Genomic DNA, 27545 nt, shown 5'->3' on the forward strand with positions numbered 1-27545 from the left:
TATCCTGTCAAAAATCAGTAATATGTGTCAAGTGGTTCAAAACTATTGGGAGGGGAAGAGAGAGATGTTCGCAGACCTCGTGATCACATAAGCTTCTTAGCTTTAGCAAAGCAGACCTGAAATCTGTATTTTAATTATTCTGCAGCACTTGGGATTCTGATGTTCTCCTTAAAGAGATATGTCCCCAAAAAGAAAATTATTTGTGTATGAAAGTTTAAAACGTGTGCTGAAACCAGATAATATTTCTTATAATGCTTAGTGTCAATAGGACACTCCTAAAAATACTGACTTCTTTTTAGTAACTGTCAGACCCACCTCTTTCCCTCTGTAAATTATAAGATTTCATGGATATTTTGGTAGCAGTAATAGCTACAGTTCATTCAAGCAAGACATTTTGATGAGTATTTATTTTACTTAATATCCTTTACTTGATACCCTTCCACTTAATATCCTGAATGTCTGTAAGAGTTTGTACAAGGAGTGCAGAGTCACATGTAGGATTGGGTCACCTGTAAAAAAGAGTAGATTTAACATACACTGTAAATACAAGGCTCCTGCTAGAAATACTTGTGGAGTAACATATTCTAACATGATGTTTATCTCAGTTGTTTGTTTTGTTTTTTTTTTTTTTTTTTTATGGTGTGTTATTTCAGTTCTAGTCTGTTGCAATGTCATTTAGCAATCTTGTTCTGGAAGTCATATTAGAGAAGTCATCTTGAAATTAATCCATACTATGCAAATAGGAAGTTGTCCCATAACAAATTAAAATCAATATCTTGCTTCTTTAACTGCAGAAAGAAGAATAGAAAACTGTTTTCAGTCAATAATGATCAATGTCAGTTAAACCTTGCAGGACTCTGAAGTGTGCTTTTGGTAGTGACATGCTGTACATTCTCAGGAGTTGTCTTACTGTAAAAACAGGAGGTAAGAAGTAAAATCCTGAAGAGGGAGATAAAATAAAAGCAAAGATTGCAAAAGTAAATGTCATTTTTAATTTAAAGAAACTTAATAGGTTGATAGGAAGGCATTGGAAGGGTGAGACTGGATGGAGATGGAATGAATGAAGAGCATAATAAAGAATCAAGGGGAAGAAATTACCATTTATGGGAAAAGAATGAGGGCCAGTAAAGCCTTTTGAAAATCATTGGTGTCCCAGTAAAAGTAGAGCATATATCTCTGCATATACTAATTTGAATACATTCTTCAAAAGGATCTGCAATATTCTTAGACTCATGTTAAGCTGACTTTTTGAATTGCTTCTTAGATTTCATTGCAAGATTTAGCTGTGACAGTTAGCTGTGACTAATTTGCTAGCTGTAAATCATCCAGGCCTGAATCTTCACTTCTCAAAGTTTGTCTCATAAAAGGATAAAGTAAAATACTTTGTAAGTCTGGATGAACAGTGTCAGAACCATGTGAGAATTCTGTATTCCCTGTTTAGGAGCAATACTGGAAGGCTTACACAACGAGGACTTTCTGTCACCACATAGGCTTAATGATGCTGCAGTGGTATTTTTTCCCCAGTCGAAGCATGGCAAGTAAAACAACTCTGGCCATTTACAGTAGTCTCATTAGGAGGTGCAAGAGCAAAATAAAATGAGATTTATTTTGCTCTTGCAGTTCCTAAAATGCTTGCTAATGTCATCTGGAAAGTAAAAATACACGATTTGTTTTCATGCTTTGTACACATAGTGTGTCTTATTGGAAAACACTGCTGTTGTGCTATCATAAAAGGATGAGAGAACAGCTGCCTGTATATTTAGCCCTGAGTGTTGTCTTAGGTCAGACTGAATGTTTCTGAGAGGGTGAGAGAGGGTCATATACCATCAAGGAAGCTGAGATCCAACTGGAGCAGCTTCTGAGGTGTAACGAGGAGGAGGAAGGAGGGAGCAGATCAGAAGGTGCAGTGCTGCTAGAGTTTGGGAGATGGAGAGGAATGGGTCTGCCCCCAGCAGAAGTCAGACCTCGGCAGCTGTGTCTGTACCGCTGTGTCCGTGAGTCTGGACCTGGACACCTTGCTCAGCTGAGCTCAGCCTGGAGCAGTTTGCTGTACAGGGCATGCATCCAGATCCAAGGACAAGCTGAATTGTGAACAGTATGAAGAGTTGGTTTGGTGCTCAGGATGGCTTCTTGTACTGCCTTTTGTTCTCTGGTAAAAGATTTTTAGGGTGCTAAAGCTGTATATAGGCTTATGGAAATATCAAATTCTTATTGATGTTATTTAGAACAAATTGTTCTAAATTATTTATGAGTCCTTGGAGGAAACTATGTGGATATTCTTCGCCTGAGGTAGTGGCTGCAGATTGAGCAGGAAATAAGGTCCAGAGGAAGGCATATTTCCCACAGGAGCATAGCTATGGGTTAGATTTGGTTCTGAGCTTTTTTTAATAGTGTCAACTGGCAACAAACCAGCTTGAATTCTTGTTGTGCCCAGTTGCATTGCTTGAGGTTCCTATTTTGTATTTTAATTAAATACAACTTCAGAGCCCAAAAGCTATGGTCTGGGGGGTTCTTTTCTTCTTACTTTCTCTCTGTTTTAGAGGGATTGGTGAAACAAGACTGTTTTAATCTGAATTCTGCATTGGGTTTCAGCTGCAAATGCTAATGCAATTTACACAAATAAGAGGCCAAAAGGAACAGTCAAGAACATATTCTTATCTCTGACAGATTGCACAGTGTGCAAAGTTCTTCATAAATACAGGTATTTAATATGATGACATGATTAACTTTTGCCAGCTATCCACTGATTTTTTTTTAGTGAATTTACAATTTAAATTTATAAACATATTTAAAGAGTGAGAGTGAGACTTTTAATACATTTATTATAAAAATGGAAAAGACCAAAATTTCCTTACTTCATACAGTCAAAGTTGTCAGTAGAGAGAAACAGTGTGGAAAGTGAATGTTGCTCTAGCTGACTATTTTTCATTCTTTAGAGTGATTTCCACGCTATCCTTTTCCTATCACTACTTTCTTTCTTCTGCCTTGTAAGTATTGCTGTGGAGTCTTTCTTCTGTTAATAATTCTGGTCTAGTAATTCACATGCTAATACCTATCTTTGAGGTGTATAGTAACAGGATCTACAGTCCCACTATTCACAAATGAGTCTCCGTTCTTTAAACAGTCTGATTATCTTCCCCATCCCTTGGGAGGATCCACAGTGCTGCCTCTGGGACTCCAGAACAATTTGTGACTGATCAAAGTCTGCTGATCATCAGGCCAGTGAATCCACTTGAGAAGGAGCCCTGTTCAAATGATGTCTAAAACATTCTGTAATATTATTACTCTTCTCCTCATTTCTGCCACTGTTGAAAAATGAGGGAAAGGAAGAAATGGCCAAGCTGGTTGGCTGTTGTTTTCATAGATTTGCATAAATCACATGGGTGATTTGTTGTTTCTTTTCCCCTTTGGGAGATGGGGAAGAATAGCTATATCCTTAATATGCCATGTAAGCCACAAAGCTGTGGCTTTGTATACAGTCTCTGTTATTATTACAGTAGTAGTTAGAGTAGGTTAAAATGTAAATTAGTATTTTGTTCTCTTAATAAAAACTGTGTTTGAAAAAGAATGCAAAAGGCAATAGTTAAACTGCTCGCTACCTATTGATTGAGTATTGTGATACTGTGTGGGTGAAAAGTTAATATTGATATCCTTGAGGATGGCAGGTTACTTTGCTTAGCAGAAATTACAGAAGATTCTGAATAAGTTTGTGAATGTTTGTTATGTAAAATTCAGTGTTGACATATATTAGGTTCTACTTTGTTGACAAAGGGAATAAAATAAAATACATATGCATCATTGGGACATCAGAGTAAATATCCCCCTGTGTTGATGGATTAATAGATAAGCCAGGCCCTGCAATTATTTTTTCCTGACCCAACCAGTTATGAGCAAAGACATGGAGATCTCTGTTTATGTGAAGCTGTTTGCAGTCAAGAAAGAGAGTAGAAGTTGGAGATTGTCAGCAATAAGTTGGCTTTGGAAAAACTTCCCTATAAAGCAAGATTGAGAAGATTGGCACTTTTAAACTTTTCCCGTTAGAACTATATGCAGAATACTAGCCTTGATAAGGAAAGGGAATTGTGTGTTCACTCTATCCTTTTTGATGAAAGGCTAAAGTCTGTGTAATAAGCTAAAAAAGTCAAGTATGAAAGAACTTCTTTTTAGATGCCGTGTCATTAGTTTACGTAATTAACTGACCAAAATATCTGAGCAGTGAGAAGATTCTGTTATTTCTACAACAAAAAATTACATGCTTAAATGCAATATATACATTTAAGTATTCTTGAAGTCCTTTCTTCTGTAAATCCTTGCACTTCAAAATACAAGCAAACTAGTTGGAGCAACTAAAGAGACACTTTCTCAATCCAGAACTGTCCGCTGACAAATTTCTTGCACCTTCTGTCAAACCATCTGCCGCAGGCTAATGAACAGACAGCATGCTGGATTAGATGTAGCACTTGTATGAGCTATTTTGATAGCTCCTGTGTTCCTTTCAGTGGGAACTCTGTGATTAAGGAAGCTTAGAGTTAAATTTTTGAGGGCAGGGGTGGGCAAAGGGTTCTTTCTTTGAGCTTCCGCACTGCAGGATTCTGTTGACAGAGAGGAGTGACAGTGCCACAGTGCTGTTTTTGAAGCATGTTTCAATGCTTTCTTATAAGCCTTCATTTAGCAAAAGAACATCTCAGTAACCTGTGTCACATGCCCATGGGAAGTAATGACTGAATTGAGAGGAGTGCAGAGTTGTGCTTGTTTTGGGCTGGGGGATCTTCATAATTCCAGGCACCAAACATCACTCTGTGGTACAAAGCAGATACCAGAGCTGGAGCTACAGCCTAGCTAGAGCAAGTACCAGCCTCAATTCAGACCTTTGTCTCTGAGGAATCACCACCATGACCTCTTAGAGTTTCTTCCTGTTGTGTCTCTGGGTAAGATACCACCTGTGTGAGCTGACACTGGCAGGCAGCGCAACAACCACAAATTTGCAGCTAGAACACAAAGAATAAATTTATTTATTCTATTACCTCATTAACTGGGGGATCCCCCAGCAATACCCAGGCAGAGGCACACAAGTGGAGAGGCAGGCACTGTTAAGTTTTGGTCCAATGCTAGAGAATCACTGGCCTGCAATTCACACAGGTTTATCAAGGGCTTTTCCAGCTGCAAAGACATTTGAGTAATTTACAGTTGTGCTCACCAGTCTTTTGCTTTTTAACACATTCCTCCCAGCACACACAAGTATTTTTTCTAGTAGCAGACACAAATCTTGTGTTTGAAGCTCTCTCTATACAGACTAGCAGAGAAAGTATTCATTTATTTATATTTATATATATTCCAGTATATGCCCTTTTGAAGTATTCTTAGATATGCTTCATAGATGTATTTGTGAGGGATCCAGTTTTACTTTAAGTCAATCATTCTTGCATTTGTCAGGATTGAAAAAAAGTTAATGATGCTGTTTGGTCACTCTTTAGTGATTCCTACAATTACTGTTGAAGTGGGAGCTGCTCATAAACATCAAAGATCCAGTACCAACAACAGTAGGTGGAAGTGACTGGCTTTACCGTCAAGCTGTCAGTGCTGCTCGTGGGTTTCCAGTCTCTAGACCTGCTCACGATCAAAGCAGAAGCACATCACTGGACACAGGTGGGCTCCTCTGAGGACGAAGGAGCAGTGAACCAAAGGATGCTCTTCCTACAGTGTGGTAGCTGCAGGAAAAACATCCTTTCTGCCTGCTAAACCACCCATACAAGCAGCTGGACTGAATCTGTGTTGACCTCTCAAGTGTTCTTGCTTGATACTACATTTGCCCTCTATACAATGATCATTACTGGCATTTTGCATGTAGATCAACAAAGCATTTTTTTTCTTTTGTTTGGGGATTTTTTAATAAAGTGTTGAAGAGTGAGTGTGCCCCTGTGTTCCTCAGCGCCACAGGAGCTTCTTTGGTAGCATAAATTCTGATGGCTTAAAATTTTTGCTAAAACAGCTATGACTTAATGATGCCACTGCAAGAAAATCCACAAAGTGAAAAACCATTATGGTCGTATTGGAACAGTCTGTGCGTTGTGCCTGCGTGCTAATAACCAATCATTGGAACTAATTGATTTTTTTGCCCAATCTGATATACAGCCCATTGTCTTTGATGTATTTCATGAACTCTCCTCATACAGTAAGTTGTACGTAGATAGTGCACAAACAAAAAAGCCACTGTGGATATTACTGATAGATCAACTATTTCAGTCCATGCTTTCTGTCCTGGCATAACTTGAGTGATTTCATGCTTTCAGTGTGCCTACTTTCAATGAATTGACCAGCTTAGCTTACGTAACTGTCAGAGAGGGCAAGAGTCATTGCAGTTCATTTGTTCATCTCCCCCAGCTGTGAATAAATCCATGGAAGTTAAAAGTAGATTTGGGGACTTTCTGTAGGTAATGTTACTGGGTTGTGATCTCCATTTCATACTCGAAAAGGCTCTGACATCTCTGTGTAAATACTTATTTTTATTCTTTTATATGTAGGGATGTCAGTTAAACTCAGAAGCTAAAGTTGCTAATCACAGGCATTCTGGTGGCCAACTAGGGCATGATATTGTGTTCTGTAGCGAGTCTCCTTAATTTTTTTTACACAAGGTTTTTTACAAGATGTGGCTAAATGAACTAAGACTGATCTGTTGCAATTCCTTTTCTTCTCTTTCTCTGCTTGTTTATTTACCAGCTTAAATGCTTTAAAGCCATGGTTGTTGTTTCCTGAAGCATAATCAAATTTCTTCAGTATTTGGGGCATGGGGAACAGATTTCAGAGTCTGCCTCTTAGTTTTGCTTGTCCCAAGCAAGGCCATGAAAGGGTTACTAATTTCACCCATGTGAAATCTGTATCCTCCCCAGCTGACACCTGCAGCAGCTCAAGCAGCACTGGACCCTTGTGTGTGGGTGAAACTAAATCAAGACCCTAATGCCATATAAGAGACATAAATCAGTTACAGTACCCCAGAGCTACAATATCCTAATAATTGCTGACATGTGTCCTCTGAACTGTCTTGAGGAAAAATTCTAAGGTCAGAAATTTTATGGCACTTGATGTTCTTAAAGAGGCAAGGAGCATAATTTAATGAACTTCTAAGATGTGGACTGCTGTACTGTAACTCTCTTAAATTTGTCTGTATCCTCACTGCTGCTGGAAGTGGGATCAATCCCACTCAACATCACTGAGTGCATTAGGCTTTAATAGCAATTTGGGCTGGGTCCAGTTATCATGACAAGTAATCTTTCAAATATATATAATTTTAAAATTTGGAGTGTAGTCATATATGTCTTTGAATAGATAGTGTTGCTATTTTTAATTAAGTTGGAACTATTTTATTTTTATTTAATTTCCACTTAAATCTGTCAGTCATAACCAGAATGTACTGCATCCATTAACTGTCTGGCCTTTTATTTTCTAGAAGATCTGAAAACTCAATTAAGTCTTAATTAGTTTCTACAGTGCAGATTTTGGTGGGTGTGTTGTTAATCTGGTTTTTTTAAAGATTGAAAATAAATCCACTCTAACTTGCCTTATATAACCTCACACTTCTGAATATCAGCTGTGGAATATTGCTCCACAATTTAAATTAAAAAATCCCCATACTAAGTCTCCATCGTTAGGCTATGTATGATTGAGAAATTCCTGTGGATTTCACTGCTGGTAAGATGGAAAACTACATTAAATAAGAAAATAAAATTTTCCACCACAGTCTTGTTTAATATTCATCATATAAATTTTACTACTTAAACAAAGTGATTATTGAGACTTAGTTGGTGGTCAGAGCGAAAGATAACAGACATAGCATTTTTTACATAACAATGTTAAAATGGCAAGTTTGTTCAAGGCAAGATTTTCAAATAGCAGTTTAGTTTATTTGCTGTTTCTTCAAGTAAGCATTTTCTTCTCTTAAGAAGTATTTTCCATATTTTTTAATAAGCTCTTCAGTTTCATCCTAAGCTTAACAATAAGGTCTCATTTGAGGATGCTGATAGCTTTCAGTACTTCTAGTAAAATTTCTTCAATATTATCAGTTCCTCTAGTTAGGCTTTTATTAAAAAATCCAGTTTATTTGCACGAATTGTAACTTTACCATTATAATTTAACTAGGAAGTATAATTTGTGTAGGTAGGGCTGTACATTTCTCCTTTTGGATTGAAGTTAGAACAGTTAAACAATTCGAAGTTCAAGTTCTGAAACCTTCTTGTCTTAGGTTTGTGTGACCTGTTTGCTGAGTGAGCTTGGCTGTCTGTGAGACCATCTCTTCAAAGTCCTGTAGTCAAATTGTGTTGTGATCTGAGAGTACCGTGCTTCATTACTGGGGTTATAATCCATGGTTGTAAATAGTGCAAATTGCATGGTAAGAAATGGCTCCCAATGCTATTTGGTGCACCTGCTATCCAGTGTATGAATGAAGAGATTGAGTTAAGAGCCCAAGTTTTTGCCTTTTGGTCAGGATCTTCCAGTTCCTTGGCAAGCTCTGAGAAGATCACTGAGACTTAGTTTTAGGGCAGGAGTAAGGAAGCTGAAGCAGAAGAAGTTTACAGTGTGTATAAGCTGAGCTGAACTGTAAGTGTAATCCTGGGGCCCTCTGTTGCTGGTGGAGCAGCTTCTGCTCTCTGAAAGATGTGCATTGTAGTTGTTTATATTCTCATATGGAGCATTATGGTTAACTGTCTTGGGAATGTGTGTATCACTGGCTGGCTTAAAACATGGAGGCGTGGTGACCTTGTCACTGATGCACAGGAAAAAGTCCCAATACATGCATTTTTCAGTGGTATTTTGAATCTTCCCCCCACAGCCATGTCCCCCAGTTTATATACTCATCATGATGTTTTATGGTATGGAATATCTCTTTGGCCAGTTTGAGTAAACTGTCCCAGTCATGCTCTGTCCCAGCTTTTTGTGCACCTGCTCACTGGCAAAGTATGGGAAACTGAAAAGTCCTTGGTTTAGGGTGAGCACTACGTAGCAACAACCAAAACATCACAGCGTTGCTAACGTTATTCGCATACTGAATTCAAAATACACTGTACCAGCTACTAAGAGGATAATTAACTTCATCTCAGCTGAAACCAAAGGGAGGCTGCCAGCACTTGAAGGTGACAGAGTGTAGTCGCACACTTCCCAAACAAAAAGAGTTGAGCAGTCTTGACATTATCCAGCATCAGCCAGCGAACAGCCCCCTTTGCCAGACAGTCTGGTGGTCGTGAAGCAACTGCCTTTTAACTGTGGTGAAGATAAGGAATGTGTCAAGGAAATATCACACAGTTCTCAGTTTAAGCAAGAATAAAATATGGGAACAATATTAAGGACTTACTGGGAAGGGACATGAACTCTCTGTGTATATCACAGTTTCTACGCTGTTAATATTGCAGTAAGGTTTTTGCATATTAGAGACACATTAAGATTTTTTATATTATAAAAGCCTTAGAAATTGCTGCCAGGATGATAATGAGGTGCTCAAAAGCATGACTTTAATCAGTACTCCCTAGAGACCCCAGCAGAGGTACCACAAGTTGAACACCTTTGTGAAAAGAGTTGGGAAACAAGAAATGTTGGCTGTTCTGTTTCCAAGGTGAGGGGAGAAACCTTGCAGCACTAAAGCATTAAGTGTGTCTCTTCTAGATTAATGAGCTACATAAACAGTTTTAACAGTCTGGAGGGGAAAGGAAGCATGATTGTGTGTTGGAACAGCTAAAAGAGGGTGAGAATTAACAGTATCAAGCGTGTTGGAGAAACACAGGGAAAATGGGTGAAGAAAAAGCTAATTACACAAAAAAAAAGAGAGAAATTAGAAAGAAGAAAATCACTGAAAGGGACAAAACAGTTTGGCCCAAATGAGCTAGAAAAAGATGCATTTTTATGTGTACATATATGTTTAATAATGCTGGAAAACATAAAGAGATAGAAAGAAAACTGACATTGTGTCGTTGAGATTATACCAAGAAGACTGCCAGATATGACATATTTAAAATAAGGTACTCTCTGAAAATAAGTGAAATAGTTCTAAAACTGAAGAATGACTTTAAAATTTATAGGGTTTGGAAGGTCAGCCATTTCCCAGTTTGTGAAAAGACCACAGAAGAGATATTGCATTCAGACAGTAAAATCCATTCTGAATTTTGCTAGTGGTATTTCAAAGCTATATATTTATATTTAGCAGTAAGAGAGGAATTGTCTGGTTCTTAGACAGCTACAATTTCAATATTGGAACAATGAAAATTTATTGGTATTTTGGAAGCTGTGTAGGGTTCATGATGTAATAAGAAATACATGTCTATGTTCATGGTGTAATAAGTAGAATATTGAGTAATCCAGAAGCTTGGTCTAATATTAGTTTGCAGATTCACTGATTAGGGCTGGGAAGGGAAGAACAGTGTTGCCATGGTGAAGTCTATATGATAAAGCACAAGCAGAACAAGCTAGTGAATAATTGATACATGTCTAAGATTAGAAACGATCATTTGCAGCTTGTGCTTTGATGTTCATGCATGCTTTTTACTTTAAAAAAGCTCAGAGAAACACATTAGCACAGACTGTGACAGATTTTTCATGAACTTCTAGGTAAAGCACCAATGACTTATGTGTGGAAGAGCACACAAATATACAGCTACTGCTGTGTTAAGATCGAAAATTCAGGCGTAAGCCAAAAAGTTCCAAAATGGAAAGCTGTTAGCATGGGATATATTTGGCCAGCCTGCATGTATTCCTATATTTCTTTAACACAGAAGACAAATAAATAAGAGTGTTCATCATAAAATTCAATAAGATAAGCTGTAACCTTCTGCCTATGTCCTTATCTCCTTCTGGGTTTAGTCATATAATTTTTTAAACTTTAGTTCAGAAGTAATTTAGTAAGATATCCCAGACCATCTTGAATTAAGCAACAGTACTTTTAAGGCCTGATAAAGGTTAAAAACAAACCTTTTCAAAACAGATTAAAATTTGGCTGCTGTTGCAAAGGTATCTGAATACAATAATGGAAAAAATTTTTGTGGGATAAACCTGTAGATCTGCTTGAGCAAAGAACTGCAGGCATCATGCCTTTATAAAGTTTTGCTTAATGAATGTGTGATTTAGTTTTATAATTGTATGACAGAAATCAGTAAACATAGACAATAGTTCTAAATAAAGTCTGTCTGCCCTGTAGCAAAATTACTTCTCATAAATTCCTTTTTAGAAATCTCAGTAGCAAGAACTAGTTTTCCTTGTTATATATCCCCTTAAAATAAATAAAATATATGAAGTTGGCTTGTGTAGAACAATCTTGAGGCTGAGGGTTTTGTTTCCTCTGCTTGCAAGCTGAATGAAATTACTTAGGGGGAAAAAGAATGACCAGTATGGATTAATTCCTGTGTAAATACTGCATGATTTTTTTTTTTTTTTTCACTTTTTTGATGCCTCAAGTTTGCAGGGCATTTTATAGCACTCATTAAAGGAAACATCTGCATATTCGCTAGTGTAAGTTACAAGTTTGGTTAATCTCTGGTTAAGTTTTAAGAAGGTTGTAACAATATACAAAAACTAGTTCAGTAGTTACTGTGAAGTAGTGATGGCAATTGTCAAAAGATAGAACTGAGAGATACTCTAAAGAATTATGGCAAATGTCAGTATCAGGTTCAATTTTAATTCATTTACTGCCTAGAATAAGTAAGGAGTAGCATAGAGCACATAACAAAGCATTTGAATTTGTATTACATGGTGAGGCACTTGACTTCTTCCATTAACTTGTGAAGCTTCCTGTGCTTTTTTCTGTTGAAAAATAGACAAACTGGCACTAATGATTACAAAGGAATCAAGACATAAAGGCTAAAAGGAAAGGGAGTATGGATAGAGGATCATTGAGGTACTTCATAGATATAAAAGTGATCAGCAGTTTTTTTTGTCAGCTGGCTTGTAGTATGTCTAAATATTCTTATTTTCCTCAGACTAAGTATTTAAATATTGGGGTTTCAGACTAGAGTTTTGTTGCCTGTCCCAGAACTGAATCAAGTACCTTGGTGTTTTATATACTGAATGTTTTATACAGACCAACCATGATCTGTGTAGAAGAAACTATTCCAAACTTGTCTGCCTTGTGTACTTGTATGCACACTTGCCTGCACAATGCGTTAAAAACAGGTTTATACAGAAAAGGAACAAGGCTTTGTATCTGAAGCAGCAATCCCTGTAGATGTAATAATAATATTTTGTGAGGTCCTCTTCAAAAAGATTTTGATATAGAATGGTTGTCTTTCCCTCTGCATTCTTCAGTTAATGTTATATTTGATATTTGAAAACATCCTTATTAATTGCAAATAAAAGATAGGATTTTCCAGTATGGTGAAGGTCTCAGATAAACATGTCATTGGGGAATGTGAACTTGATAAAATACACCTTTGAGAACAGACTGGTGAAGGTTACTTTTTGCAAGAAGGGAGTTGTAGCTTGCCAATTAAAATGGAAGCGAAAATTATGCAGATCAAAAGCTAATAACTGTAATTATCTTAAAAAATAAAAAGCACTTATCTTTTAGCATGGCCCCATCATTAATGGGAGACTCTTCAGTGAATGGCAGCTGTTGTCTGGTCCTTGTCGTCCTGTTCATCCCTTTGAAATGAAAGTCTGAGGGCTGCAAAGGTTCCCCTCTGGATATTGCAGTCGGCAGTTCCTTGTGTGCTGCACCAAGCTGGGATCACGGTGTTGGCAGCAGAGGTGCACCTTGTGTGACCAGTCCCACACTGTCCTGTGAGGCTCTGCTGAATGGAGCTGATGTGGGCTGGCTTTTGAGATCTACTGGTCAGTTAAAATTACATTTCAAAAATTACATTTCGAAATTACACACAATGAAGGAAAGCTGTGTAATTCCATAAATGCCACAGACACAGTTATTTTCCTTTATTTGCTCTTCAGAAGTTTCAAAGTAAGATCTTGAAAAAAGTGGCAGCGTTGAAGTCTGTCTGTTTTTGCGTGCACACCTCCAAAAAGGCAGAGGGGCTATCTTCTTTTTAATAGATGAATGAAGGGTTAGGCCTGTATTTCTGCTACCTGCTACTTGCTGTTTTTCTATTAGATATCTCCATATAATTTTTTCCTACGCCTTATTTCCCATATAGGTTGCTAAGCATCAATAAATGAATCCTGTGTATGTTACTGTCTGTGATTTGCATACAGGGGAACATTATCACAGAAGTTGCATGCGTTTGTTAATATTTGTTTCTGTTATTTCATTATAAGTGGTTGTTTGGTTTGGTTTAGGTTATTTTTCAGAAAAGCAGATAGTACTGAGTATTTCAAATCGCAGATATTCTCAAGTTTCTCAAAACGTGGAACTATATGATGTAATTTTCTCTTTTACGATAGAGTGGTAGACATTTATCAGAGGCTTCACTGTCAGAGACAAACAGGTCTGGATCTTCTGAGCATGGTGGAGAAGAGCAACACATTAAGGACTCACTATTAATAACTTTGAGAAAAGGTTGTTTACTCAAGATACATGTTCATCTCGTTTTGTTGGTGTAAGTTTCAAATAAGTTATCGTCTGCTTTATTCTGAAGCATGATTAATACTGGTTTATTGTACAACCAAAAAAGCAATTCTGATTGCAAATATAAAGGCATTCTTACACATATTTTCTGAATTGTTTAATTTTTCTGAATGAAGTAATTTAAATAAGAATTTTACAGAAGAATGTCTCTTTTTAATTTATCTATTGTTTCGGAAATCTTTAATGATTCTGATTCTTGATTTTATTTTTGAGATTGCCAACAGTGTGACATCTAGAAAGTTCACTCACTAAAAACATTATTTAGACCATTCATATTACAAAGTCTAGGCACCTGGAGTTTGGTTTTGTATTTCTTTTTTGGTCTTTTTTTGGCTTTAAGTATTTTCATAAGTAAGTGGGCTGTAAACTGATTGGTGTTACAACTAGAAGTGACTTACATGCTATTTTTGGTAGTCTTTCTTCTTAATTATTCACTCTGAAGGAGTGTAAATGTAAAGACATAACAGATGTATACATAAATTCTCAGTCAAGGGGAGGCCTTGTTTGGTTGTTATTTATATTTATTATTCAATTTCTACTCTTCTATATCTAAAATGCTAGAGTCACTTGAGATAGAAAAAGAAAAAAGTGATACTGTACTAAAGAATTTGCCTATTAGTTAGACAAAGGAAATTTAAGCTAAAGAGATGGCTATTTTATGACATGAAGTGAAAGTACTGGCTGAAGTGGGTGTTTTGTTTCTTTTCTTAAACTACTTAGCTGCTGACAAAATATTTGCAGACCATGAAAGTGTCTCTGTAAAATAGGTTTCTGTTCTACACTTTTTGGTACCATCTTTCAAGTTGTTCTTCATGCTTGTGCTTCCAAGTAAAGCTGAAAAAGTTCAGGTCTTAATCTTGTTCAGGATGTTGTACAGACTGTGTAAGAGTTTCATCCAGAGTTTATTTGCTGAAAGTTGCATGACCCATTGTCTGGGTCACTGAAGTTGCTTCCATATCTGATTAATCAAAACAGCATGGGGAGGAAGTTCAGAAAAAGGAAAGTTATTTAATGAAATGCCATTTTAGACATTGAATTTATTTAAAACTAGCAAAACAAAAGTAGTGGTTCCTATATGAATACTCTTGCTGCCAGCCACATCAAAGACTAGCAGAAGATTAGATTTTTTTCCTCCAATCAAAGATCTGAGTTTTTTAATAAGGGAATTATTTTTCACTTTTTTATTCAAATGGACCTTCACTCTAGCTGTAGTCACCAAACCAACACCTGATGGACCATTAGAGATTCTAGCAGTAGGAAGCCTTTTAGCCACATGTAGAAAATGCTTTACCTTTTGAGCAATTAAGTGCTTTCTTTTTATTGCTTTGAGTCCCAGTATGGCCATGGGTTATGTGATCCCTTTCACCAGGAGGAAATCAGGCCTTATGCTGGAAAATCAGATTCTGTCATCCTACGTTCTTCTCTGTTGCACTAGCTCTCTTGTGTTGGCTGTGCTCAAGTTCTCCCAATGCAAGTTAATGTGAAATAGAAGGAGGGTTGGGTTGGTTTTGTTTTTGGGTTGTTTCTTTGTGGTTGATTTAATCCTCTACCGTAGATATTAGGACCCTTTTAGAATACTGTCTGATTTGGTCCTTTTCACTTCTGAACTCCTTGACAAATGCAAGTTATTCAAGACTGACAGGCAGTTTTGAGGGGAAATGTATCTAGAGCTGTTGGGTTTTGAAATGTTCTCTTATGAAATAGTCATGAGAGTTTAAAACTAGAATGGGATGGCATTTATTGATGGTAACTCTCAAAGTATTCATCAATGTGGAGTCTCCAAAGAGCTGGCTTGGAGCTGTCACTGACCACAGTGGGGGACAATAATCCAGGTACTGCCACCCTGCTGGCAGTCAAGGTTGATCCTAGCCTTCACTTAGCAATTTTTCATAGTTGTTGAGGTGTTTATTTTCCATCACTCTATCTTCTTTTCTGTCAGCGAATTAAGTAAATATCTCTACGACCACAGTTTGCTCTATAGCAAACTGCCTTTGCTAATAGTAATCAGGTCATGCAGGTATACAGTCTATTAGTAAGGTTTGTCACTAATTAGGTCAATGTTAAAGAAGCACATTATCTTATGTATAATTGGAAAGAAACAGTCTGCCAAGTTGAGCTCTAGAGACTATGTAATAACACATCAGAGTTGTGCCTTCCTGCCAGTGTGTTTATCAATCTGTTTCACAGCATGAATGATGCATCTCAACTCTTCATTTAGTGTATTTACTAAATGAGTAGTTCTTACTAAATAAGCATTTACTTAGTGTGTGGAGCAACATGGTTACCTGAGAACGCTCCTGTGTGTGAGACAGTGTGTTGGGGTGAGAGCTGGAGTATAAATGAAGAGCAGTACCAGCTGTCTGTGAGAGCATGGGGGGAAAGCACAACTGCTGGAGCTGCATGTGCAGTGTGAGCTGGACCAGCAGAAATGCTCACACTGCCTTTCTGAGCTTTTTGCACCAGTTCAGAGCTGCAGGCTGCCTGGGCCTGCCAGGCCAAACCAAACACTCAGAAAAGCAGCTATTTGGGTGGATGTGGGCAAGTGATAGAGTTCCGCTCCTTCCAGCCCCCAGACCAGAGGGGTTGTGTAGCTGCTCTGAAGCAAGCACAGAAGTTCCTGGTGGGGCATTGCACTCCATGGGCTGGCCAAGTGCATCCCTGCTCCTCGGAAGATGTGCTTCTCCCTTCTGCATTAAATACTTTAAAAAATGAAAAATGTAACTTCTATATGAATACAAGTGGTCAAAGTCCCCAGCTAAGCTTATTGTCTCTGTGGTACATAATCAGTTCCTGGCCAAATATAGAAAGCCTTTGAATTTGTGGAGACTGGGAAAATCATTAACTGGAACAATTTTTTATGAACACAAAAGTGGTACTATTTTGTGTACCCAAATAGTTTTGGGTAGTTTTGTGGGGTTTTTAATTTTGGGTTTTCTTCATACACTGCTGTTTGAAGTACTGGTTTCATTGCTTCTTTCACAGAATATTTATTTATAAATCTTCAAAATAATGTATTATATCCTGGAATTATGCCTATTGTTAACCAGCACAAACGTAGTAAATTAAATAAATAGTTAATTTTATTCCTAAAATTGTCAACAGTATCTTTAATGTTTGCCTTCACTTTTAAAAATTTAACATCTTGACACAAAGATACTAGTACTGAACCTTTCTCTGTAAGTATTCAACATGTTCAGCTATTTAACCAGGAACACTTTTTAAAATTTTATTGTAAGTGAAGATTTTTTTCAGCATTCAGTGGAAAGAGAAGATTAGTGCAAGAATAGCAAAGTATTTACATGATCTTTTGCAGGGATTAATGTGTTCTCGGCATGTATTATTTCACTTAATCATTATCATATTATGATCTCAGAAGTAATTACCACTCTGAGTGAGAAATAGTTTAGCTGCTTTTGATTCCTTCTTCTATGTTGTTTGTTGCCTTCTTTTCTTAGAAAGTTGCATTTCTCATGAAGAAAAATGCTATTTCCTCTTGCACTTCCCATTCCCGTCTCTCTTTTTCTTTTTTCTCCTCCACTTTAGTTGCAAAATGTGGCTGGTGTAGTTGCTGTTTTGGACCCCACCCTTGGCGTTGCTAAGCAGAGGAACGTGGTTGCATAAGTAACCTGTTCCTGAACAGGCTACTGCAGCCCTAGTCAGCTACCTAATGACAGCCAAATCCTAAAGGAAGTAACTCCTACCATTTACTGTTTGGATCCAGACCTTTTAAACATGGAAAAAATGAGGCATTGAATTTGTTTTAAAATAACAGAATAGATAAAGAGAAAGGAATCTACCAGCAGAAACTAGTATAAAGCAAGAATATAAATGCCTGAAAATAACTGTGAGAATAGTAACTCCTGAAAATGGAAAAATGCAAGTGCTCTATTGTGGTTTTTCTTTCAGTTTTGAGGTTTGGGGATGTGGATTCAGTTTGGGTCCACTTCTGGCTTCTTGAACTGATTAGTCAGTGGCCTCAAATGAACTGCATAGATTTTGTGAGGTAGTTTCTAGTTTGTTCTGTGCAATAAATATTTGACTCTAATAATTCAGATCTTGACATTCCAAATCAAACTGATTTCTCCATCCCAGTTAAGTGGTATAATATAAATTACCCAAAGTAGAAGCATGTGTGTAAATATTTGAAATAGGGTAGTAATGCTTTCTGACAAATAGTACCACAGATTTGTTTGGTAAGAAGTGTGTATGCATTTCTGCATGTTCTGGAGATTGTTATCAAACATTGTTTATTAGCACCATCCTAAAGTTGATAAACATTGAAATATTAGGAGATAATCATGTGAAGCTGCACATGGGAAAGAAAAGAAGCAGAGAAGAGAGCCTGGAAGGGTGGTGAGATGGTGAGTATAAATTTCAGGAGCAGACAGGATGCTGTGAAAACAAAACTAAGGAGATACAAAACTGTAGAGAGAGAGGTTAAAGGTGTGAAGTTAAGAGGCAGTGAAAGGAGCAGGTTTTCAATAGCTGATGACATTTTTGAGAATAAATTTTCCCCTGTCATTAGGATCAGTGAAGAAAAGCTCTTTTGTTGTTTTTTTTGGGTTTTGGCCAGTGTTGGCTTAGCTGTAGGGAGATAAGGTAGGCAGTTACTCAACCGCTCGGCTGGTGGAAGCAGACAGACAGCTCCATGAGATCTGCTGGTGTCCTGCCTCCCCTTTGCTTGTGGCTCCCCTTCAGAGGTGGTTCAAGGACTGTGGGATGGCCAGGCAGCAGGTCTTTGCCGCTTGCTGCACAGCCAGGCACAGGCTGCTTTCCCCTGTTCTCACACACTGAGCGGCCCGAAAGGACCAGGCAGCCCCGATCACCACCCGCGTGGTTTTTCTCAGAAGTGGCTCTTACCACCCATACCCGCCCAGCTCCATGGGAGCCCACTGCTTCTCCATCTCAGCCCTCCTGCTTCCTCCTTCCTCTTCCTCTCTGCCCCCCACTGCAACTTCACATCTGCCTTTGCAAAGCTTTGAGCCGGCTTTGCGAAGCAGCTGCCAGGCTCGCTGGGCTAAGGGCCTTTGCTTCTGGAAATTACACCATCTGGCTGTGCACAGTGTAGGGAGTTTATATTTAGATCACCTTGTATCTGGCATCTGGACTTTATTCTGTGAGCTTGATGAGACCTGATTGGAGCACTTTATTTTGTGGATGATATTCTGCACAATATAAGCGTTGCTCGTTCTCAGTAGCCACGGTGAATAATGTTCCATAAAAAGTTGTTCTTTCTGTAGAGTTGTTGCTTCTTTTAGTGAGAGCTGCATACAAGGTGCTATTTATTATTGGTGTTTGTCAGAAATATCAGACACACACAGGGCTTGCAAAGAACGTTTTGCCCTTAAAGTTAGCTCAATTATAAATATCTGCAAAGATGGGCTAATGCATGACACATCCAGCAATACTGAGCAATCTGATATTAAACTATGTTGTGGTATATAGCTGAAGATTTTGTGCATAGGACTGGGTGGCATAGTAGGTTTCTGTTTGCTTTTCACGTATCTTTTTCTGTAAAGGAATCTTTGTCACAAATTCAGGATCCAGCAACTGATATTAAGTGTGCACAAAGTACCATTTTGCCTGAGGGCCAACAGAGGGTGCTGGAGTGATGCAGCTCTTACCTTCTCTCATTTTTGTTGTTTCTGGAGAATAAGGCACATTTTGACAAACCTCTTAGTTGGCATGTCTTACTGTAACAGCTATGGAGTTAGTGCATTTTTTGTACCTTTAGTATCATAATTTTGATACTTCTAAAGATTGTTACATGTTATGAAGATTATTTCAGGAATACACGTTTAGCAATAATATGTACAAGAATAATGTGTACCTACTTAGGGCATGTCAAAATTTTCTGTACTACTAAAAAAGAGACAAATAAAAATTCTCCTTTTTCAGAAGAAAAAGTTGGGCACAGTGGAAGTATCAATTATTTCTGTGACTTGTGTACATATGTTATTGTATATGTATTATTTAATGAGGCTGATGGAGCAAACCACAGATCTGTGAAAGTAATGGTTTGATGTAAATAATACCTGGGTAGAAACAGCATACTTACAATGGAATTGTTCAAGGAGAATGAATAAAAAGTTAGCTAGCATATGACGAATCATTGTGCAACACTTCACAGTTGAATGAATTATTTCCATACTATACTTTATTTCAGGTTCCTCATTTTTGTCCTTGTTCAGGGTCTGGTTTTCCTCAGTTTGTAGAGGAGTCCTTTGCATACTGGACTAAAAAGGTGGTGTGTCTGCACAGGATGGCAATGTTTAGCTTGAGACTGCTTGTTTCAGGTTGTTCCTGTTCTTTGAAGTAATGTCCATGAAAGTCAGTAATTACACTGTATTACACTGTGTCTGGTATGGAAAGCTCTTCCTCCTTCTCCTCCAGACCATCCTCCTCCCCCAGAGCACAGGATAATGGCTTCAGCTTACCAGAGACTGAAAAGTGCATTTTGTGACAGGGATATACAAAAGTAGGTGATCGCTTCTAACGTGCAGTCTCTCCTTACTGCACAGGTGTGATGTATGATGCCTAAATCTGCTCTCTTGCATTGACAATGACAACCTGAAGTATTCCATGTCATTGGGATTTCCTTTTATGATTTTAAAACTTGATAACCCATTTTTTTCCACAATTCTTGTATCTCTCTGACAGCATCTCACAGGAGATGAAAATAGGGTGGTTTCAGTAACCTGTCAGATCTATTGTCTGTCATTTCTTACATTACAAAACCAAAATGCATCTAAACAATAGAGCCTTATCTTTAATATGCATTTGGAGTATAACTTAGAAAAAAATACTGAAATCTGGAGAAATTTTGAAGGAGCAAGTCTGTGACTGCCTTGTGTCTCTGAATGACTTTACTCAGATGCCACAGTTAGATACTCTTAACATTCAGGAAACCTGATAAACATGACAGAAGAGAATTATTCAGACTTACAGTAGTGCTACTTTACGTGTGGACAGAGGTATTATTGTATTTTTCTAGACATCAGCTGCAAAGGGCTATCCAGAATGATAAAGGCACCAAACAGAGAAATCAGGATGTATAACCCCTTTAATAATGCATGCTGAAGTGGCAAGGGTGGTTCCTATTGTCAGGGGAAGGGTGGGGAGAGAAGACAGGTTGTAAAACACCCCCTTATGAGATAGGCGACTACTCATTATCATTTGTTAATATCAGCTCAGTAGATCTTTTAATTACATACTCTGTCAATCGTTTCATGGAGCTGAACAAGTCGAGGGGGAGATGGACTGTCCTGTTTGCTGCCATGGATCTGGATTGTGCAGGTGGAGATACACTGTTCAAGAGGCTGCCCTGACAGCACTGTGGCTGTCCAGAGAAGCGTGTCTCTGTCCTTGGAGGTGTTCAGTGCCTTGGTTGGACAAGGCCCTGTGAAACTGTACTTCATGTTCAAGCTAGCAAACAAGGTGTCTTCCTCATGTCACAGATGTACATGGCATCATCGCTTCTTGAGCTCACAGAGAATATTCAAACTGCCTTCACAGTAACAAGATTGAACTTGGACTTGGCAATTCCCCCCCTGGGCATACCCATCATGGGATAGTGCTCTCCCTCCCAAATGTGGTATCTGCATCTGCTGCCAGTGGTTTTGCAGTGGTAGTCTCAACATCAGAGTCTTTTGGCAGCCAGATGCCTGCATTTGCACCAAGCAAGAATATAATGTTTCCTGTTGTAATAGGGACCTTGCAGCAGGACCAAATAGATACCAAAGTGCATTCCTATTTCCAGTCCTTTTTTTTTTCCCCATAGGCACCATTTTGTTTGCTTCTGCATAAGGAATTACAGCATAACTCAGTTTTTCCTGTTGCTTATAGCTTCTGACCAAAAATCTACAAAAAGAAAGGTCTAGTGTCAAGTCTAGTTTATAGTTCATATTTTCAGTGTAATGACAAGTTGTAATTTAAAAAATTTATGACATTTGTATATAAATTTTTCTCACTTGTTTTATGTCTCTATCCAAGAACATGAATCCTGGCAAGAAAGCATGCAATAGTTCTTTTAATGGCATCTGTTATGAAATGTTTGGTACATAAATACAAATCTTAACATCATGTTTTAAGACATGGAATTGTTTTATATCTTTTGTTTAATCTAGGAGCAGTAATATTTCATACTATCCAGGTGACTGAGGGTTGGCTTTTATTTTTCCTAGGTAGTTGTGATGGCTCACAAAGCAAAACAGTGATCTCCAGGAAGCAAGCAAGATAGCATCCAGACTGCTTGCAGTTAACCCATCTCTGCCTGAACCAGAAAACTATTTATGAAGATTACATTTCAGAATTAAAGCATTAAGAAAGATCACTGCTGGAAACTGTTGCTTCAGGGAAAGGTAAGACTTTGCATTAATTATGTAGTCATAATGGATTTACATGAGATTTTTCTGGTAAGACTGATAATAAATTCTAGGTATTAATGCATTTCTTTATTGAATAGGTTTGGCAACTATTCTAAAATTTTTAGTAAATAGTTAAAAGTCTTTTGCATAGGTATGAAGAATATAAAACACGTAGATTGGTATTTGGAAGCTCATGTATATGTGGTTCTTACCAAAAAAGATTGTGAGCATAAATTTAAATATTTGGCAATGACAAGTTTTGGGTTCTTATGGCCTGACTTTAAAAATTAATTACAAAGATATATTAAGACTATCACATGTGACATGAGACTGAGCATACTTTACTACAGATATTTGTAGAGTCTTTGTCTTAATGTTGTTGAAAAGTGGCAAGCCATCACCAGGAGCTGAAGAAACTTGTGGCTTTTAACAAATGTGATACAGTGCAAGTGTTTAGTTAAAGCCTTCCTGGGGCTGAAATTCCTTATGACAAAGAGTTTGCTATATTTAGTTTTGTAAATGCTGATACGTTGCTGGAAAACAGATGAACAAGCATTTTGCACATGTACTAATTAAAGGATATAAAATAGCTGCAATTGCTGCCATGCATTTATATACCAAGGAGCCAGGGGAAAAGTATACAGCAACATGAGTGCATCAGTGTCCTCTTGAGCAAAACAAAGCCTTTCTTTTCCTACTAGAAAGAAGGTGGATTGGTTTTAAACTACTGTTAGGAGACAATTAATTTTGCTGCATAATCGGCTATAAGCCACATCAGGTGACCTTGTTAGCAGAATTTCTCCTGGAGTGCTGGCTTCTATAGTGCTCCCAATTCCATTCCAATGGGGGGGTTGAAATATTTTCTTTTGCTTTTAGAGAGCAGTACTGTAAAGACTCTTGACAGGGTCACAGCCTTTTCAGTGGAGTAGTTATGTTATTTTCTTTGTTGATTGCTTAAATACAGATATTTCTGTTTCAGCTTTCCTAGATTTTTGGATTATGCTTTTCAGTGCATTGGGACAATTATTATAAAGCCATTTATTATTCGGTGCTTATTTTATTTTGATGTAGTGTGGTTTTTATCCAAGACAGTGCAAATCAAAACAAGTAAAAGCATGCATTTATGCTGAAAAGTACAGAGATCTGTAAATGTGTGATATGTGTTCTGGACCTTTATGATCACTGTGAAGATGGTTATTTTCATTGCCTAGAGATAAGTTGTTCTGTACATCAGTGATGTGTATCTTACAGCTGACGTGAAAAGAGCTCCCTTTGGCCAAGGCTGTGAGTTTGCTTTGGCCAGAGGTGGGGCTGGGGACACATCTGCACAGCAGCATGTCCAGTTTCAACCTGGTGCGTTGTTGGAACAATAGGAAATTCCCATGACAGTCTCTGAGGGGTGTGAGGGAGATACCTACCTCTTGTAGAGCAGTGCAGCCCCAGGAGTGCAGGGCACGATCCCCAGTGCTCCAGGCACGAGACTGGGCACGTATCATTGCATCATGTGAGCCAGGAGGGAAGGAGTGCCTGGTGACTCTGGTCTGGAAAAGTACAGCTGTTGGAATAACAGGCTGGTAAGCTGGGAAATGCAGGAGCTGTTTCCTAGACTACCTTGCAACTGTAATTCTAAGACCTCCAGGTTTAAACAAGCTCAGAAAATACTAGATCTGACCACTTCAGGGTTAGTTTACCTGTTTTACTGTGCCTTCAAAGAACTGGTTAATACTTATGTTTCTCCTTCATGAAGCAGTTTGAGAATATACCCCCTCTCGGCAGTTAAGCTAATGGCTTCTGGGTGGAAATGGTATCTCATGGCAGCAGGCTTCCCACTCCAATGAATACAAATTTGGCATATTAGCAGGTGTCTTGTAAGTGTCCTTGAACTCAGAGAAGGAACTATGTGAATATGCAAACCTCTTTGTGGGCTTTTATTTTCTAAAGGGAAATGAGACCAAATGACATAACGAGCTGTTGTGAAATGTCTTCTACAGTTTAGAAAAACTCCCAGGGAACTGAGGAGCTGATTTAGTTCCATTTAACTAGAGCAGTGTTATTTTTTAATCACGCTGGTTGCATGTCAGAAAAATTAGCAGTACCGAAGTCTGATGAATGTGTGACCTATTATCTTCCCACAGATCTCTCAGGTTTTGGAGGATGACAGTGCTGGCCTCAACAAGACAGTGGTAGAGAGAAGGGAGATAATATCTGTTGCTACTCATAAATACAACTGCCTTATTTTCCCCTATTTATTTAATACTTCGCTGTAAATTTATGCTATTTGTTTTGATGATATTTTAATAGTATATGTGTTGAGCTGTAGATGGAAATTAATTAGCTCTGTGCCTTTGGCTTTTAGAAGTTACAAATGAAAACTGTGCATTTAGACCCAGCAAGAGCAAGGCATGTGACAAGCTATCTGGCAGTAATCTAGGAATGCAATTAATCGTGATCGTGTTTAATTATGCACTTTGTTTGCTAGGCTAGAGTTTTAAAATTTTGCAAGGTAGAGATCTCACAGGACTGGTTCAACCATAAAAGTTCAACTTTTTTTTTTTTTTTACTACTTTGACTTCATTTGTCAAAGTTTTAAAAACTTCATAATTTCTTCACTCAATTATTTGTGAAGCCTGTGTTACCTAGGAAGGTCCTGATTTTTACTTAAGTTCTGATAGCAAGCAACAGTTTACTGAGTGAAAGAAAAGTGCAGATCCCAGCAGCTGTAGGTTCAGGAAGTTGTTCTCCATTTTGATTTCCCTTCTTGGAAAGCCTGGCTCTGTGGAAGATCCAGTTCTCCAACTGCCTAAATGATGTGCATGTATACATGGATTGTAGTACTTCACAAACTGGAGGATGCGATATTTAAACAGGTCTGAACGATACAAGAAAATAAATTAGACTGAAGTGCCCAAGAATTGAGATGGAACACAAACATAGCAGTAGTTTAAAAAAAAAGGAAGAGAAAAAGGCCCGGAGAATGAAGAGCTAAAAATAGACTTGTTTTGTTATTTCTAGGCATTCCTGCTGGTTGCATAGAAATCATTGAACTTAAAAGGTCGTGCTACCAATGCTCAGTACCTCTCAAGCATTCATTTTAATCTAGTGCAGAGATCCAAATGAAGACTGACACTTGGAATTTGAGGGAGGCAATATAATTTTTTCCTAATTAGATATATCAGTGTCCTAGCTTGAAATCTGTTCTGGGAAACATATCAGCATCATGCATCATGTTGAAGCCAACAGTATTGATACTGACCTGAATCAGGTGATATTTTACAGCTGATAGGCATTATTTAATATTGCCTAAGAGTGGATTTTGATTTTCCTTTCATGTTACAGAACTGTAATAGTTCAGGAAAGGAGTTTGTCAATATCAATTCCAGAAGAATTCTTAAGAATCTCTATAGCTATAAGATGTGTGAGTGCTTAAGTTATTCGGTTTGTGCTTTAGCTTTCTAGTTTCTTAAAAATGGGGGTGGGTGGGGAATAAAAATAAGAAAGTATTTTTCTTTAAGAGTGTGTCTAGCATCAAAGATATCACAAATAGGCAGCAATTCTTATTGCAACAGCAAATACTGGAAAAAAAAAAAAAACAAAAAAATCCTCACAAGATGAACTACAAAATTACAGACAGTATGCTGTTATTTCTTAAGTAAATATTTTACCAAATAGGTTTTTGATACAAGGAACAAGATGTGCAAGGAACAGGATGTGATACATATCCAGTACAACATTTTAAACATCCTGGCTTTTCCCTTGGTTATATTTAGATACAGCTTAAATGGTTCCACTCAATGTTGTTTTGCTTTGATTAAAACAGACAACATTTTACCCATGTAGGTGACTTATCTGGGGGCTTTTTTAAGTGTAAGCAATTTTTTCTCATACATATGGTAGAATAAGAAAAAGGGTTTTATCCTCCATTTCCCCCTACAGAGAGATGAGCTAAAAAGTCCAAAGGTACAGATATACTACTTTTTCTTTCAGTGCTGATGTGCTATTTTGGAATATGTGCTGACCTACTTTCCGTGTTTCCAGAAAGCAAGCTGAAAATTTTTCGCTTAGGCTGCAGACTTGAATTTATTTTTCAGTGTATTTTTGTACATACTTTCACACAGATATGCACACACACACACATTGATAATGTGGGGGTTGATATACAATAGCAAATCGAGATTGTCAATTTTGGTACAATTTCAAACTACTAGCAGCAGAAATCTGCTGCTAGACACCTTCCTTAAAAGGATTTGACAGAAGAATATTTTCAGCCTAGTGGTGCCATTATTTAGAGTTACATCATAAGACAGAAAATTTTCAGTTTCCAATTTCAAATAAATTTGATACCTAAACAGAATAATCCAAAATTGCAGTGAAAAATGCTGTAAGAATCTCATATCCTATTTTTTATTTTAGTTTCTTCAGCATTGTCTTAGACATTGGAAGATAAAATCCCTTTGAATTGTTTACTTTCACTCCATGCATCTCTTTATACAGCACTCTGACCATCAGAGGAAGTTCTGCTCATTAGTTTGCCATTCCCATTTAAAACAATGATACATAAAGCTTTGGAATTGTATGAACAAATTAGGAGAAAACAAGTCATGAGAGATGAAGCCCTGCTCCGTCCTCTGCTTAGGGCAGAAAAAATGTATCAGTCTTGGCAACTCTGTGCTCACTTCTGAGCTTTCCCCAGCAGAGAGTAGCTCTGCTGGTGGAAGAAAATTCTTTTTTAGTGTATTGTCCTTCACTCACAATTACTGTAGTGTAGAAGGTCTTGGTGTGGCATTCCTCTCATCTAACCTGTGTGAGAATTCAAAGGGTGAGCATCTGCAAGTCTCAGTAAAAGGCTGCAGTTAAGGAGGAAAGACAATTTACACTCTGCTCAGGCAGAGGAGATGAATTCTGCCTTGCAGAGGTGCATCCTTGTCTCTCTGTTCACTACAGATAGGGTTTAGACTTTGGCAACTTGATCTTTGAATATGTGCAGCTAGGTGGGGGAAATGCAGTCTCCTTTCTTTGTATATACCACAGTGTCCTGATGTTCTGCAGAGAAAGGCAAGACAGTGTAAAAGAGGCCTCAGAATATCATAGGTCTGAATCTTCCTGTGACTGACAGGCATCTTCCTTCTCTGGAAAGTATTATGGCCTCCTTAAGCTAGCTGTGGGTATGTTGTATGTTTCTAAGACATTTTAATTGCTACTTCCCTTCTTTAAATTTACTGTGTATAGCTTAAAGACTATATACAGTAGTTTTTAAAGAAACCCCATCTTTCAAATCTTCGCTTATGGTTGATAATTGATATGATTTTTGGCTCTTTGGGAGAGTTAAGAATTCTACAGTTTCATAGCTTTTTCATATTGTTTTTCAACATTTGGATGATGTAAAATTTTCACTTGGTAAGTATCCTCAGCAGTTCTACTATTTTTCCGGGGGTCTAAAACTGGTGAGATATTAGTTAATACTCAAATTAGATCAGTATTACAGCCTGATAGTCATATGTGAATTGCCTTGTTAAGTGCTCATGGTAGAACAAAACATGTTCTTAATGTTGTTAAATGGAAGGTAACTGTTCAGGGTGGTAACTTGAAGGAAAACCAAGGGGCAATTTAAGAAGCTTCTTCAGCTTAGC

This window comes from Ammospiza nelsoni, chromosome 2, assembly GCF_027579445.1.
Source record: "Ammospiza nelsoni isolate bAmmNel1 chromosome 2, bAmmNel1.pri, whole genome shotgun sequence".
Taxonomy (NCBI): domain Eukaryota; kingdom Metazoa; phylum Chordata; class Aves; order Passeriformes; family Passerellidae; genus Ammospiza; species Ammospiza nelsoni.